Genomic DNA, 12,817 nt, shown 5'->3' with positions numbered 1-12,817 from the left:
AACTGACTTGACAGCACTTAACAAGAACTACCACCCATTGTAGTTATTCAGTAGCCTGTAGGTTAAGCATATAAATTGGCCAATGGCATAAATAACAGTAGACTGTAATGGGCAATGTTCTGGGGAGGAGAGCTCGAAAGTAAATGCTGGGGGTACCCCATTCTACCAGTAAAACTTGGTCCAAAGGCACTCAGCTCTCTTGTTCTGGTTAGCCAGCCTAGTTCCATCGACAAGTGTCCAGAAACACCCCACTCCATCAGGAAGCCTGCCCAAAGACTCCCAGCTCTTGCTCCATGGGTTGACATACCCATTGTAACCACCTTACTCTGGGCTAGGAAGCCCACTGTGCCATTTTGTGCCAGTCTCCTGGTTCTGCTGCTACCATTTCTTTGCCACTGCTTCTTGCCATCTTGCACCATCTCCAGTGTTACAGCTCTATATCTCTGTCTTCTGGGTCTAGGAAGTTCTCAAAGTAGGACTCAAAGTCCAGAGGATTCAATCAGCTCTTGTCTATTCTTTATGATAGTGAGGTCCCCCTTTTTATCACTTCTGAGATGGTTCATTTTAAGCCTAGATGGATGGTAAAACTGACCAGTTCTCTTACTGGGGCTCCATACACCTTATTTGCATGGGCCTACTGGAGTCCTGGTGTGGTGCTGTGGGTTAATGCGCCAGACTGCAAAGTCATTTGAACTGCAAGGTCGATAGTTCAAGCTCACCAGCTGCTCCTTGGAAACCCTATACAGAGTCACTGTGGGTCGGAATCAACTCGACGGCACTTGACAACAACAACAACAACCCCCACAAGGATGCCATGCACATAGTTTGCATTAATAGCAAATTGTCCAATGCTTTTGGTGGGCCACAAGCACCCTACCAACAAATATATATATAGGTTTGACAATTTTATCCATGAATGTGGTAGAGCTTACAGGGGACAAAGTTATGAAAACTTCTTAGACATACCAAACACCTTGAGGGAATGAGTAGCTAGTCCTAGGGGCTCAGGACTATAGTCTTGAGGAACACCAGAGTCAATTAACATTACATAATTCACAAAGACAATATTCTGTATCCTATTTTGGTGTGTAACAACTGGGGTCTTACAAGCTGGTGAGCAGACTTTTTAGGTACAACTATTTGTCTCTGTTCAGAAGGAAAGAAGACTGATGAAAACTGAATACACAAGGTAACACTTAGTTCAGTGGACTAATGGACTACGTGAACATCAATCTCCTCGACCCTAAGACCAGAAGAACTAGATGGTACCTAGCTACCACTACCAACTGTTTTCAAAGGGATCACATTAGAAGGTCCTGGATAGAATAGGAGAAAAAAGTGCAACAAAACTCAAAATCATAAAAGAAGACCAAACTCACTAGTCAGATAGAGATTGGTGGAACCCCCCAAATTATGGCCCTTAGTCACCCTTCAGGTCTGGAATTGAACTCATCCCCATGGCTCAATTTTCATCCAAACAATACATCAGTCTATAAAGGGAACAATAACACTAGTGAGGTAAGCATACCTTAGAATAATCAACCATTTGAGCTCAAAAGGGCATTATTTACCCAAGAACAAAGTTCAGAAGGGTTCGAAAAGAAGGAATGGAAATAGGAAACACAGGGAGGAAGTGGGATAAGTGATGTTACATTGCAGGGATTGCAATCAATGAGATGAAACAAAATGTAAAACTTATGATGTGCTCTGTAAACCTTCACTCGGTTCAAAATAGACTGAAGATACACCCTACACTAATCTTGCCTTGTTTTGGCTGGTGATAATGAGCTTCATCATTTCTTCCCACAGATGTTGTCAATTTGATTCGTATATATTCCATTTTGTAAGATCCATGTGTGTAGTTGCTTTTTATGTTGACAACAAGTATTTGCAATGAAGAGCATCCTTGCTATCTCCAAGGCCATATTTTGCAACTACTGATCCTTCCTCTTTGTTTCCAACTTTCACATTTCAGTCACCAGTAATTATCAATGCATCTTGATTGCATGTTTAATCAATTTCAGACTGAGGAAGTCAGTAGAATTCTTCAATTCCGTCATGATTGCTATAGTGGTTGTCCATAAATTTAATATTAACTGGTCTTGCTTGTAAGTGTAAGGATATTATCCTATCACAGAAAGCATTGTACTTCAAGACAGAACTTGAAATGTTCTTTTTGGCAATGAATGTGCCACTGTTCCTCTTCAGTTTATTGGTCCCAGCATAAACCATACAATTGCCCTATTCAAAATGGCTAATACCAATCCATTTCATCTCACTAATGCCTTTATGAGTTCTTCCCTAGTAGTATCTTGAGTCCCTTCCAATGTGAGAGGCTCATCTTCTGGCACTATGTTGTTGTTGTTAAGTGCCGTCGAGTCAGTTCCGACCCATAGCGACCCTGTACAGGGTTTCCGAGGGTGTAAATCTTTACGGGAGTAGAAAGCCTGATCTTTCTCACGCGGAGCAGCTGGTAGTTTCGAACCACTGACTTTAACGTTCGCAGCCTGATTAGTAACCACTACGCTACCAGAGCTCCTATAGGAGGCAATATTCCACTGCTATTTATAAGGTTTTCAATGACTGACCACTCAGAATTGGTCCACTTCTTCTTCATCCTACTCTGTCTTAGACCGGAAGCTCCTTTGAGACTTGTCCACTACGGGTTACCCTTCTGGTATTTAAAATACTAGTGGCTTCGTTTCTAGCATCACAACAACATACAAGCCACCACAGTATGACAGGCTGACAAGTGATAGAACAAACTGATTAAGGATTCAGAAATTTAGAGTACTTAGAAATCTTGCATAAATTGGTTAATTTATTGGCTACACCCCAAGGTTTCCTGCCTCCCTTACCTTCTTTCTTTGTTTTAAAGTAATTGTTGACCATTTCACATTTTAAATGTTCACCATTTAAAATCTTTTCATTAGTTACCAACATTGGTCATTCAGGAATTTTTGCATAAAATAACAGATTTGTGGCATATTGGATCATTCCATGGACAGTTTGAGGCCATATTCAGATCTGTAGCAAAACAGGGATACCACCAATTAAAGAAAACCAGAAATTTTAGAAAGAAATTAAGTTTCAGCACATGTATAGTTTTTTTAAGAGTAAAATTTTATTTTATGCTTCAGAAATATATTTTGGAGTACTATTTGGTGAAGAAGCACCATGTTTTCAGACTTTTGAGCATCTGAATGTATTTTCCTGATCATCTTTTCTAGTTTCTCTTTAAACTGGGTCTAGTAGCAGATAAACAAGGCTTCACTCTGGTGAAGCAGACAAGAAAGACTTCATGCATGTCTTTCCTGCCGCTTTCTAGTTTTCTTCCCCTCCCACCCCGTGAGTTTTCTTGTGGTTGTTTTCTTTTCTGTTTAAACTTTTTTATTGTGAATTGGGTGAATATTTATAGAGCATATCATCTGTTTTTCATTCAACAATTCATACACATTTTGTTTCATCTCATTGATTATAATCCCCTCAATATAATATCACTTATCCTGCTTCCTCCCCATGTTTCCCGTTTCTATTCTTCCTTCTGTCCTATGCCTTTCGAAATTTGTCTTTAGAAATGCTGCCCTTTTGGTCGCAAATGGTTGATTGTTCTAAGATATGCTTATCTCACTAGTAATATTGTTCACCTTGTAGTCCTGTCTGTTATTTGGCTGAAAATTGAGCCATGGGGGTGAGTTCAGTTCCTGACCCAAAAGGTGACCAAGGGCCACAGTGTTTTAGGAGTTCCACCTGTTTCAATCCAACCAGATAGAGTTTCTACCACTCTATCCAGGAGCAATTGGTAGTGGTAGCTGGGCACCATTTAGTTCTTCTGGTCTTAGGGTCATGGAGACTGATGTTCACACAGTCTGTCAGCTCATTGGACTAATTTTTTCCATGAGTTTTCTATTTTCTTCACTCTTCCTTTGGACAAGAAGAGACCAATAATTGTACCTAAGATGGTTGATCACCAGCTTCTAACGCCTCAGTTGCTACACACCAACAATATAGGATATAGAACATTATGAACTATTTTATGTCAGTTAACCTTGGTGTCTCCTGAGACTATAGTCTTGAGACCCCAGGTCCAGTGAGCCATTCCCTGGCTAAAAAGTGTTCATAACTTTGCCCCTGTATGCTCCACCACATTCTTAATAGATATATTTGCAGGGAAGGTAAATACCCATGTACAATATCCTCTGCCAAACTTAAATATATTTTTGGGTATACTTCCACTCTCCCTCCAATGCGTGTATATACATGCATCTACCCATAGAGGAGTCCTGGTGTGGCGCTATGGGTTAATACGCCAGACTGCAAAGCCGTTTGAACTGCAAGGTTGGCGGTTCAAGCTCACCAGCTGCTCCTTGGAAACCCTATACAGGGTTGCTATAGGTCGGAAGCGACTCAACGGCACTTCACAACAACAATCCATAGGTCACCATTAATGCAGGATTGTGTATATAATAGTATTTACCTCCATTGCCTTTAACTTTGCACCGTCTTTCCCTGCCTACATCATTTTTTTGCAAACCTCCCTCTTACTGTATAATGCCTCCCCCTTCACCCAAGTTAACAGGTTTCTACCCTTTAGCAAGTGACTTATTTTCTTTCCCCTCCCACCCCTAGTAATCATCAAAAAATGCTGTTTTTACTGTGAAAACCTTTTCTTGACTTTATACAATGTGGTGGTCTCATACAGTATTTGTAATAACTTTGACCTTACTCTTATTTTATATTGCCTTCCTCTTCACCTGAATAACATGTGTTTCATTTCTTTCAAGTCTTGAAATCTACTTGACTTCCTCTCCACTTTAAAGTTCTATAACTATACTATCCCCTCTTTTTACTTTGTAATTGTCTTTGTTATAAATTTATATCTCTGGTTCCCTATTTTGTTTTACTTTGTTGTTGTTGTGAAGTGCCGTCGAGTCGGTTCCGACCCATAGCGACCCTGTCCAGGGTGTCCACGGTTTCCGAGGAGCAACTGGTGAGCTTGAACTGCCGACCTTGCAGTTCAAATGGCTTTGCAGTCTGGCACATTAACCCACAGCACCACACCAGGTACTTTAGATACTTCTATATCTGAGTTAACTTCTGCCATGTATGTTAACCTCAGGTTGTTGTGTACTCTTATTGGTTCTCTGTCCAAGGAACTCCTTGTAGTATTTCTTGTAAGATTGGTCTGGTTTATACAAATTTCTTTAATTTTTGTTTATCTGGAGATGTTCTAATTTAGGCATCATATTTAAGGACAGTTTGTGGGGTATATGATTCTTAGTTTGATATTTTTTTTCTTTCAGAGTTTTACATATGTGATTCCACTCCCTTCTTGCTTACATAGTTTCTGCTGAGAAATCAGAGTTTAGTCTTATTCGTTCTTCTTTGTAGGTAATATATATATATATATATATATATATATATATATATTTAAGCTTTTATTGTGAATTGAGTGATAGTTTACATGACAGAACATCATTTTGCACTCAACCAATTGTATTTTGTTTCACTGCAATGATTACAATTCCCTCCATGCACCATTGGTTAACAGTATTGCCTCTATTACCTCCTTTTTTTCCTTAATGTACACAACACACACAGGAATATATATTCGTTTAAACAACCAAAGGGCACATTTTTCAAGCCAGCCTCCTTCCTGCCCACCAGCACACAGCATTTCTCTTTCCATGGGTCTAGAGTCCTCAGTTGCTGTATCTCTCCATGCTATCACTTTTGCCTCCAAATCTGGTGTCACTGCGTCTCTGGTTAGGAGCCCACATTCCACTCATGCTCTTCTCCCTTGATGGTCCTAGGGTTCTCTGTTCCTAGAATGTAAAATTAACTACTCCTCCCTTTTTGTTACACATCTACCTTTACATTGTGACAATCTCAATTAGTCATGATAACAATTACTATTGAATCAAAAGAATTCTATTCCCATCCCCTTTCACCAGACCCATCTAGACAAGAAGAAAACTATTCAGTGGGGGTTCTACCCTTCTCCATTTTAGGTAGCTAATGTCTAAGTTGCCCATCCCTATCAACCCTGTGTACTGAAATAGGCTTGGTTCTTGATGTGAAGACTCTCGGTATTTTCAGCAACTACATCCATAAACAAAGGTCAAGTTCATCCAATTGTAGCAATTTACACTTGCTTTCTGTATCAAACGTCTTTATTTTCCTTTAGTTGAGTTCTATTCAAGCCATCCAAGCTCGGTCAAATGGGTACTATCTGCAAGTTTGGGCACCCCCCACTTCATATCAGCTGGCCACTTTACTCTCAGCTCTAGTCCCCAGTGGCTTGGTCAGTGTCTATAGGCTCAGGAAGTCCCAAGTCTCCCCAAACTTTGGACCAACCAGTCCTTCCTCTTCTGTCTCTCATCGCAAGGTCAACAAAAGTCTATGGAATGTGGTTATACTCAGTACTGCCTTTTCCCCACTTCTACTCACAAGTAGACCAACACAATCACCAGCTAGCAAGCTTATAAGCCTGCTGGTGTGTTCCCTTTGAATTTCAATCTTGGAAGGAGGTTTGTCCTGAAGGATTTACTTTTCTTGCTTTGATGGCTCCCAGACAAACAGCTTGATTGTTCTTGTAATAGCCAAACAGTCTGCTTTTTTTCCCACTGCCTGATCTTTCTTTCAATAAATATCCTCTATTCCTTTAGCTGCTCTGGGTTGGTCTGCATGTCCTTTCAAGTGGGAATGCCCCACCATTGAAGGTTCTGGATGGGGCTCAGGATTCCACCTAAGGCCCCATAGTCTATAAAGGCTTAACAAGAAGCTTATTTCATGGGGCAAATTCTAGAACTCCTTTTAGGTATTCCAATCAGTTATAGGCTGAAGATGGGCTTATGTTGTTGTTGTTGTTGCTAAGTGCCGTCGAGTCGGTTCCGACCCATAGCGACCCTGTACAGGGTTTCCGAGGGTGTAAATCCTTACGGGAGTAGAAAGCCTCATCTTTCTCCCGCGGAGCGGCTGGTAGTTTCGAACCGCTGACCTTAAGGTTCGCAGCCCGATTCGTAACCACTACGCTACCAGAGCTCCCGAAGATGGGCTTATAAGCTTTCTATAATCAATTTCTCAATATTCCTTTCTATCCCAGGGCTTATAAACTTTCTATAATCAATTTCTCAATATTCCTTTCTATCCCAGGGCTTATAAACTTTCTATAATCAATTTCTCAATATTCCTTTCTATCCCACTTAAATGTCTATTTTACAATAGTAGGCAAGGGTGTAGGTGACTTTTTGTTTATCTAGAACTATTCTCAGAATTCTTGGCTTTGGTTTTTGAAAGTTTGATTATGATAAGTCTTAGTGAAAATCTTTTGGAGTCTCCCATGTTTCAGGTTCATTAAGCTTCTTAAATGTATATCTTGTCTTTCATGATTTTAGGGAAGTTTTCTTCCAGCAACTCTTTGACAACTTTATCCAGGCCTTTGTGTGTCTTATCCTATTCTGGAATTTGATCACCCTTAAATTATTCCTCTTCATGGTGTCCCACATAATGTTTAGGATTTCTTAGGAATATTTTTGTTCTTTTTTCTGATTGTTCCTCTGTTGTTGTTGTTGTAAAGTGCCGTCGAGTTAGTTCCGACCCATAGCGACCCTGTATAGGGTTTCCAAGGAGCAGCTGGTGAGCTTGAACCACCAACCTTACAGTTCAAATGGCTTTGCAGTCTGGCGCATTAACCCACAGCACCACACCAGGACTCCAATTGTTCCTCTAGCAGGCAGGTTAATATTGAAAAATTTGTCTTTAAGCTCACTAATTTGGCCTTCCATTGACTCAATTCCACTCTTCTGCCATTTCAGTATATTATCTATTTCTAAAATCTTATTATCAATCTTCTGGATTTCTATTTGCTATTTTTGTGTAGTTTCTAATTTTTCATTTATTTTATTAGTTTGTTCTTACAGTGTTTTTCTGAATTCTTCTAAAGTTCTTTCTGTGTTTGATTTCATCTGCAACTTTCTTAATATTTCTCTCAGTCTGTTAAAAGTGCTTAAATATCATTCTTTTTCATTCATTATCAAGTAGCTCCCATGCCATTTCTTTCTTCTTTTTTTAAAAATGTTTTATTGTGAATTATGTAATAGTTTACATGGGAGAACATTAGCTTTACATTCATCCTATTGTATATCGTTTCATTGCCATGGCTACAATCCCCTCCATGCATCATCAACCAACCCTGCAAGCCTGCTTCTCCAACCCCCCAGTCATGAGCACACAGTCCCTCTCCTCTCCCTCTCTGGGTTTAGAGTCCCTAGCCTCTCCATCTCACCACGTCATTGTCTCTGCTTCCATCTCTGGCATCACTGCTTCTCTGGGTAGGGCCTTGCACTCTGCTCTTTTCCCTTAATGGTTCCAGGGAGCCATTTATTTCTTAGAAAGGTCTTTTGGCTCTGTATTTTGGTCACTTGTTTAAGCCACTCTGTCTTGTTTCTTCATATGAACTGAAATTGTCTTCTTTGAGCCATTGTGGTGGTGGTGTATTTATATTTTAATGATGATTGTATGTTGGTGAGTTCTTAGGCACCTGTCTTCTGGTGGATGTGTGCAGGTCTCTGTTAGCTGTTCATGTAGCACAGTTGAGGGAGGTTTGACTGGTGTTGGCTGCTGCCTATCCATGATCAGATGATACAGGAGCAGATAGGAGCCCTCATCCAGTTAGTGGGGCTGCAGGAAATATAGGTGTGGCTGGGCCATGTGGGCATAGTTTCTGTCATTCATCTATCTGATGGGACAAGAAAACTATATAATAAAAAAAAGTCAGGGAAAAGCAGGCAAAGAGCAGCAAGTAAAAAGAATTTAATTGCTAAAAAGGAAAAATAAAAGAAAAACAGGAGAAAAGAAAACCAGAAAAAGAAAAGATAAAAAACAAGGGGAGAAAAATAAAAGTAAAAAGGAAGAAAGGATAAAATTTGGGGCAGGTACTAGACACATAGAGGAGAAAACTGTGAGGGTAGGACATTCGGTATGGATTGACATTCTCTGCCAGCCAAGGAGCTCACACAGTGTTGGGAAAGTGTGAGTGGTTGGGACACCTGGTCCTAGATGGGAGTTCCTAATGGCCTAGATGTCTAAAGTCAAGGCACATGATCCAGAAATAGTTTGTGCCTGCTCAGAAGGTGGCTCAGGTAAAGGAGTTTATTCCTAGAAAGAACACTTCCAGATGTAGAGAGCAGCTTGGGGCAGGGCAGTGGGTTATGGAAGGAGTTTCTGCACTGCCCAGAAGTGGCTGGGACCCAACACTGTCCATTATGCTGGTCTGATGAGAGGGAAGTTCATATGTCTCCAAACACAGGGGTGGGGCACCTGATACCTGATCTGCACTCTGACGCTCTGCAGGGCAGTGGATGTCTCTGGTCGCTGGGTGGGTGAGGGTGGGAGCTGGTTATCAGAAGGGTGTGGGAAACAAGGGAGGATCTCACCTTTCTTATCGTCAGCTAGCAATGTGAATTTGTGTTGTCAGGCAGCTGTCTAGATTGAATACTTCTTGCAAAAGTTTAAACATAGGCCTCATTGCATCATGTCAGCTGACAGTTCATCCATCTGCCTCTTCTCTCACTGCTTATGTTCATTCTTTTTTCTACTAGTTGGTATTCAATGCACTTCTCTGTCCTTTCTTCTGAAGCTAAGGTTCCAGGATTACCATTCATATTCGACTCTTGTCTTTTTTGTAGCGTGTCTGCGTAGTCCTCCATCTTGCTGGAAGTTGCTTTCTGGTTTTCTTATATCCTTCTGGTCAACTTGTCTTGTTCTTTCATTTATGTTACTTGTCTATCATATGTGACATTTCAGGATGAGACAGTTTTTGAAACAATGATCAACAAGAGTTTCTACTTATCCTTTCCACCTTTTAAATAATCAGAGTCAACTAGAACTACCCTATCTGTGGAAAGAGGGAGACATGGTCAGAAAAAGTTCTCAGACATGAAACAGAAGTTGATCCCTAAAATGGTTCTTCTTATTCTTTCCTTCAATTTTCCTCCTTTTCTGCATGATCCTTTCTTGACATTCTCTTATTTAATGGTACCCATTCCCTTCTTCTCAGGCTTTTCTCCTTTTTGGAATCATAGATTAGTTAGTTCTACCAAGGAGTACTGGTATGGCGCTGTGGGCTAATGCGCCAGACTGCAAAGCTGTTTAACTGCAAGTTTGGCAGTTCAAGCTCACCAGCTGCTCCTTGGAAACCCTATACAGGGTTGCTATGGGTTGAAACTGACTCGACAGCACTTAACAACAACAACAACAACCAAGTCTTGGTGTGGCCCTGTAGGATAAATACTGGACTGTTAACCACAAGGTCGGCAGTTCAAACCCACTAGCTGCTCCTTGAAAACCCTATACAGGGTCTCCAGCCTGGAGTGGCTAGAGGAACAGAAGATATTTCCTGAAAGAAAGACCAGCAGAAAAAAACAAAAACAAAAACAAAAACGGCAGTCTGTTTGGCTATTACAAGAACAAGTAAGCTCTTTGCCGGGGAACTATCAAAGCAAGCAATTAAGTCCCTTCAGGATAAACCCCCTTCAAAACTGAAACTCAAAGGGAACACACAAGCAGGTATGTAAGCTAGCTGGCGACCGCATTGGTCTACATGTGAGTGGAAGTGAGAGAAAGTCAGTAATAAAGATATGGGCTGAGTTCAACCACATTCTATAGACTCCTGTGGACTTCAGGTTGAGAGACAGAAGAGGAAAAGGTGATTGGTCAGAAGTTTGGGGAGACTTGGGAACTCCTGAGCCCACGGATATTGAGCTAGCCATGGAGGGCTAGAGCTGAGAGTGAAGCGTCCAGCTGATATGAAGTGGAGGGAGATGCACAAGAATGCCCAAACTGGCAGATCTAGTTTCGATGGCTTATGACCAGAGGTCACCTAGAGGAAGATAAAGAAATTTGATAAAGGAATCAAGTGTAAATTGCTACAATTTGATGAGCTTGACCTATATTTATAGGTGTTGCAGCTCAAAATACCAACCAAGAGGGAAGGAGTCTTCACATCAAGGATCAAGCCTATCCCCTTGGTATACAAAGTTGATAGGGACAAGCAATTTAGACACTGGCTACCTAAAATGGGGGATGGGGTGGCTATAAAGGCACAAAGTGGCTGGCTTACTAGTTTTCAAGAGGGAGTTTATTTTCAGAGTGTGCAGGGGGTAAGAGTCATAAGATTCAATAGTAATTGTTATCATGACTAAATGTGATTGTCACAAATGTAAAGATAGAAGTTTTGTAACAAAAAGTGGGGGAGTAGTTAATCTTACATTCCAGGAACAGAGGACCCTAGGACCATCAAGGGATAAGAGAATGAGCAGAATGTGGGACCCTAACCAGAGATGCAGCGATACCAGAGATGGATGCAGAGATGATGACATGGAGAGATAGAGCAACTGAGTACTCTAGACTCACGGAAAGAGAAAGTGCTGGTGGCCAGGAGACTGGCTTGCAAAATGTGCCCTTTGGTTGTTTAAATGATTATATATTCCTGAGTGTTTTGTGTACATTAAAAACAAAAACAAAAACAAAAAACCCAGAGATAATAGAAGCAAACATACTGTTGAATGATGAGGCATGGAGGGGATTGTAATCATTGCAATGAAACAAAATATGACAGAATGAGTGCAAAACTGATGTTCTCCCATGTAAACTATCACTCAGTTCACAATAAAAGCTTAAAAAAAAACAGAGTAATACTATACATAATAGCTTATCTTTCTGTGTAGAAATGTATACTTGAAAGTAAATGCATAGTGTGGAAATAGTGTATGAATAATTATTCTGTTGAAGATATATACCGTATTTTAACACAAATAATGTGCACATTATACAGTATTTTGCAGACCTTGAAACCCCCTCACAAGTTAGTTTCCTATACATGTTATATGTGAGCACGTTATATGTGAAAATATAACATGCTCACATATAATGTGAGCAAAAGGGATAGGTGGGTACATCCTTCAAGGCCTCAGGGGTTTGGTTGGGAGATTTAAGATAATCCATTTACAGGGGATTGTGATAATTACAAGGGAGGTTATTCCATGACAGCACTTCCATATGCTATGTATATTCTGTTGAAGATATATATATTGTAAACCTCGTGGCCAGATGGAAGGCCTAAAATATGATGTTCCTCTAATACAGAATTTCTGATTTAGAGTATAATCTAACACCACCACCGTATGTACATGGTCCACAAAATCCTGTTTCCCCAAGTAGATGGAAGTGCTGTCATGGAATAACCTCCCTTCATCTTTCCTCTGCTAACTTCCCTCTTGTATCTTTCCTGCCCTGTCACCTGTGTTAGCATGTGTCTACCCTCTAACCCATAAATAATACCCCCCGCCCTGTAACTACCATAGATTGTTTCTTTTGTCAAGAAAAGCCTTTAAAAAAATTTTTTTTAACGTTTTTAAAACACTGATCTCATACAGTATCTGTCCTTTTGTGTGGTCCTGTGGGATAATGCACTGGACCACAAGGTCTGTTTTAACTGCAAAGTCAGTGGTTCAAATTCACCAGCTGCTCCTTCGAAAACCTATACAGGGTTGCTATGAGTCAGAACCAACTTGACGGCACTTAACAACAATAATTTCACTCAGCATGATGTCCTCCAGGTTCAACCATGTTGTGAGGTGTTTCACTGATTTATCATTAATCATCATTACTTTTTAAAGTATTGAAGAGCAGAGATGTCAGCTTGAGGACTAGGGTGCACCTGACCCAGGCCATTGTGTTTTCAATAGCCTCATATGGATGCGAAAGCTGGACAGTGAATAAAGAGGATCGTAGAAGAATTGATGCCTTTGAGTTG

This window comes from Chrysochloris asiatica, unplaced genomic scaffold (assembly GCF_000296735.1).
Source record: "Chrysochloris asiatica unplaced genomic scaffold, ChrAsi1.0 scaffold00118, whole genome shotgun sequence".
Lineage (NCBI taxonomy): Eukaryota > Metazoa > Chordata > Mammalia > Afrosoricida > Chrysochloridae > Chrysochloris > Chrysochloris asiatica.
This window is presented reverse-complemented; position numbering follows the sequence as displayed.